We start from the raw sequence: 5382 nt of genomic DNA, 5'->3' as shown, positions 1-5382 counted from the left end.
CGGAACAACACGTGTACTTACAGTTCAAACACGAATGGGAAGTTACAAGCGGCATGTCGCTAAGATCTGCTTCGTTCTGAAGGAATTCGTTCAGAGCTAGTCTGAAGGGGTCAGTATATTTGTTACATGAAAGACGTAACGAAGTTTTAAAATATTTTCTGACGCCGCATATGCCGATCGAAATGTTTTATCAAACTCTGCTAGCTTATATTGCACAATCCACAAAAATAAAACAAAACGCATTTAAACCCACACAAAACAACTGAGCTAATCAATGAAAAACTAACAAATAAGAACAACAAACAGCACTTACCTGAGAAAAGGCTCTTAATGAATTCATTTGCCTATTTTTATTTACTTCCAAGGATATCTCATTTAAAGAGCACGTTTCTTTTTCTTCCGGAAGGTCCAAAAACAGATATATGCATCGCACTAACGTGGATGGCAGCGAAGCGTTTATCATTATCTGAAATCAAAAACAAAACGAACAATTTCCTTAGTTGCATGACCATTTAACAAATAATTTAAAAAAATTTATATTGTTATAGCGAATTACATAAAGGATAGCGGACACTGCAATTCGTAGAAAGGCGAATGGAGGGTTAAGAATATAACATAACAGCTAAACAAGGCCAGGTTTAAAAAACATTCAGAAATTACATCACTCCCCTTTTCATATCAAGATTCACGCCGACATAAAATCATTCTCCTCGCAGATAAGAAATAATAGTTAAATGGTATAACAACAAAACATCAAATCGATAGTCCGAAATATGGAATTTTCTATTTCGGAAAAAAAATATGGAAAATTTCCGAAATATAGAAAATTTATGGACTCATGGAATTTTCTTTAAAATATTCTTCTCAGGTCAGATCAGCGAAACAATATCAGAGCTAAGGTGACCTGTTGTCGAAATAAGTATGGAGATGTAGTCGGTTACCAGCCAGACATCTTGTAACTAGCAATGTCTATATTTCCCATTATTTTTTCTTTTAGGTGAAGCAGCAGAGCCGACAAACACATGTGGCAGCCGTCGAAGCAGCAGCAGAAGCAGTGAAAGAAAACATCGGAGCAGCGACAGTAGCAGCAGAGGATCGACTGCAAGGATGCACAGCACCCACACCCCTGCTGTTGCGGAGGTTTTTCGATAACCGTCACTTTTTATTTGGCCCGTTTCTACTCTCAGAAGCTTGTAGACGGACGGATTTGCGGACGGTTCTGAAACTACATTACCAATTAACCATTTGTTCTAATCCTAGAACCGTCCACTTACTTTCGTCTCCTTTCTGTGTTTCCCTGTTCACTGGTCACTTTCTACGTTGAATATTCTTCACTGCTACTTTTGTACTGACCCTACACGCTTCCTAGCTGCCTACTCGCGTGCCAATTGCGCGCCGTTTATCGTCGGGTCCTGCCGAAGCGCGCCGTTACTTTACCGACAGGGGTGTCGAACGCTTTCGTCGCAACATACTCCCTCCCGTGAACTCACCCCATCTATTTATGAAACTTTCGGCGGGTTGAGTTCACTGTCCTCCAAGACGTCCAAAACAGCGAGCCTGGTCGCTGATCGTCGTTGCAATCCGTTCGACGTGCGTATCAGCGCTTCTCTGACGCGCCCGTCTTTCCCTGGCAGGACTTTCTCCACTCTTCCTCTAGTCCACTGATCTCTCGTCGTGTTTCCCACTACCAAGACGAGCTCTCCTACCTTCAAGTCTCTAACCTCTTCAAACCATTTACTTCGTTTTGTTATGACCGGTATGTACTCTTTCAACCATCTTTGCCAAAACTGATCTGTCACGTATTGTGCTAGCTTCCAACTATTCCTTAGGGTTGCTCCTTTTTCTACCTGTCGCGTTAAGCTTTGCTTTGCGCCGCTTGAGTTACCTAGTAGGAAGTGGTTGGGTGTTAGGGATTCCTGATCTGGTGATTCTAATGGGATATATGTTAGTGGTCTAGAGTTTATCATCGCTTCTGCCTGTAACAATATCGTCTCTAATGTCTCATCGTCCGGTTTGCGAGGCGTATCTATAAGGGTACCGATCGCGGTTTTTACCGATCTCACTAGTCTCTCCCATGCTCCTCCCATGTGTGGCGTCGCTGGAGGTATGAAATTCCAACTCGTAGATGAACTTGTGAACGCAACTGCAAGTGCATCCTCTATCTCCGTCATCAGTTCTTTACTCGCTCCTTGGAAACAGGTCGCATTGTCGGTCCAGAACTCCTGCGGCGTTCCTCTACGAGCGATGAAACGTTTTACAGCCATTACGCAGGACACGGTGCTTAGTGAGTGTACCACTTCCAAATGTACGGCCCTCAATGTTAGGCACGTGAAAAGGGCTATCCATCGCTTCGCATTGGCTCGTCCTACCTTTACCAATACTGGTCCGAAATAGTCCAACCCAGTGTATGTGAATGGCCTAGTAAAAGCGGCAAGGCGCATTTTTGGTAACGGTGCCATCGGGGGTGGTCGTGGGACGGCCTTCATCACTTTGCAGTAAGCGCATGCTTTAGCCACCCTTCCTACCACTGCTCGGAGGTTGGGTATATCGAAGCGTTGTCGTATCTCGTTCACTACTGTTTCCCCATTTGCGTGCCGATACTTCTGATGGTACCAACCTACAATAAGGAGTGTGACATGGTTATGCTTGGGGAGTAGGGTGGGATACTTAGCTTCGAATTTTGTATGTATTGAGGCACCGACTCGTCCTCGCATCCGTAAGATCCCATCTCGGTCCATGAAAGGCCATTTTTTGTAGATTGGACTAGCCTTTGAGACGACGTTGTGTCGTCCGTCTGGGTCCCCTTGCGTTTCGCTTAACACTGCCGCTTCGTCGGGAAAAGCTTCGCGCTGCGCTATTTTCCATAATACATGTTCGGCCTTCCTAAGCTCTTCTTGTTTGATCGTACCGAGTGACAACTGCTCACCGTTGGATTTGCGTTTCAGATTGTGTATATATCGGAGAACGTACGCGCTTGATCTTAGCAGTTTTCTCCAGGTGCTGAATCGTGTCGGGTCGATCGGATGCCCTACTTGACTGATATGCATGTGCATCACGCGGACGTTCTCATCTGTGTCGGAAATCGAGCGTTTTGGTGGCCACTGGTCTTCGGGTTCGTGTAGGAAAGGCGGGCCATGGAACCATGAGTTGTTCATCGTCACTTCAGGTCCGGTGTTCCACTTTGTAGCTAGATCGGCAACATTCTGCTTAGATGGTACCCATCTCCAGTCTTGTGGATCTGTTGTTGTTAAGATTTCACCCACCCGCACTGACACAAACTGCTGGTATCGCCGAGGGTTTGACGATTTTATCCACGCCAAGCAAACGCCGGCATCGCTCCACAAACACTGCCGTTTGATCTTGAACGAATGATGTTCTTTTATTATTGTCGCCATTCGACAACCGAGGACAGCAGCTTTCAGTTCGAGTTTAGGGATGGAAATCGTTTTGAGTGGGGCGACCTTGGTTTTTCCTCCTATGAGTCCTACTTGGATCACTCCCTTTGTCTCGACGCGGAAGTATGCTACAGCGGAATACGCTGTCTCACTGGCGTCGACGAACACATGCAACTGCAGAGTTTCGAGGCAGTTTGGGTGCGGTGATTTGAAGTAGCACCTCGGTACATGTATTCCATCTAAACGAGGAAATAGGTCGGTCCACTCTCGCCATCGCTTGTACAGATCCGCTGGTATTTCTTCATCCCATCCGATGCCTTTCATCCAGATCTCCTGGATGAGTATCTTCCCGTGCACTAGGAAGAAAGATACAAGTCCCATAGGGTCAAACAAACTCATGACTACCTTCAACACTTCACGCTTCGTAGGAACATGTTCCTCGCGAATTATGTGTCGGATATTCTCGTTGGTCGCGAATGAGAATACGAACACATCTTCTTCTATCTTCCATTTCATCCCCAATACCGACCCTGTGTCTTCTCCTCGTTCTATCATCAAATTCTTGGTAGTTTCTTCTGCTGGGTCTCCTACACTCTTAAGTACATCCGATGAGTTCGAAAGGAAACGTCGTAGCGTGAATCCTCCTTTCGAATGCACAAGTTTAACTTCTTTCACGACCTCTATAGCTTCTTCGACCGTCGTGAAACTCTGCAGGTAATCATCCACATAATGGTTTCTAATGATTGCTTCGGTGGCTCGTGGAAATTCTTTTGCATGCTCCATGGCGTTCTTATTCTTTACGTACTGCGCCGAGGCCGGAGAACATGCCGAACCGAATGTTGCCACGTCCATCACGTATACTTCGACGGGATCGCCTGGCTTCTTGCGGTAAACAAAGCGTTGTGATTGGCGATCAGGATCACGAATCCTGATTTGATGAAACATCTCCATTATGTCTCCGGCGACAGCTACCGGGTGTTGGCGGAAATGGCTTAGCACTTGCGGGAGCGGTGTGAGCAGATCGGGTCCCTTAAGCATTCTCGAGTTGAACGACACTCCTGCGACCTTTGCTGCTGCATCCCAGATTAGTCTAATCTTATTTGGCTTTTTCGGATTGTGTACAACTCCCAGCGGTAAATACCAAATTCTTCCAGCTTCAACACAGGACAGTTCTTCTAGGGTGGCCTTGTGCGCATAACCTTTAGCTTCGTAGTCGGCGATGGTTTCACGAACTTTCGCTTCCAAGTTTGGCATCTGTATAAATTTCCTCTCCAACGACTCCATACGCTTAACTGCCATAGGGTAGCTATCGGGAAAGTTAGGGCAGTCTGTATTCCACAGTAGACCCGTCTCGAAATGATTCCCGGGTTCTACTCTGCGCGTCGTTTCTTCTAACAATCGTTTTGAACGTTTTTCCTCTTCCGAATCAAGGATCCCACGAGGAATCGAAGTCCCGAAATCTTCCATCGTGAAGTAGTCCCGCAGCTGCTCATTTAGCGCAAAGTCACTATCCGTAGCGGGCGCTACATGAAAATTGACAATAGGTGTCTGCGCTGTACCACCTCCGTTTCCTCCATATATTGACCAACCCAGGCGGCACATAGCCGCAATCGGTTCCGTTGAACGTCCTTCACGAAGTTTTAATGGCACACCCAGTCGAATGTTATCTAGCCCGATTAAAAGTTGAGGTTGCACGCTTTCGTAGTTTTTTATGGGTAGCCCTGTTAGATGGGGAAATCGTCTTTTAAGCACTCCATAGTTCAGCGTCTGCGACGGTAGTAAGAGACTGCTAACCGTCCGCACGTTTTCTAGTCTGAATTTGGAGGTTTTATCTTCACCAGAGATTTGCAGTTGTACTCTTTCGGAGTTTGGTTCAGATCGCGTCACTTGCCCCGTCCATTGAAGCGTTAGCGGGGATTTCGATCCGTAAGCATTCAACTCTCTGGCGACCGATTCGTCGATTAGGGAGAACGACGATCCTTCATCT

The sequence above is a fragment of the Anopheles moucheti genome, chromosome 3 (assembly GCF_943734755.1).
Source record: "Anopheles moucheti chromosome 3, idAnoMoucSN_F20_07, whole genome shotgun sequence".
NCBI lineage: Eukaryota > Metazoa > Arthropoda > Insecta > Diptera > Culicidae > Anopheles > Anopheles moucheti.
This window is presented reverse-complemented; position numbering follows the sequence as displayed.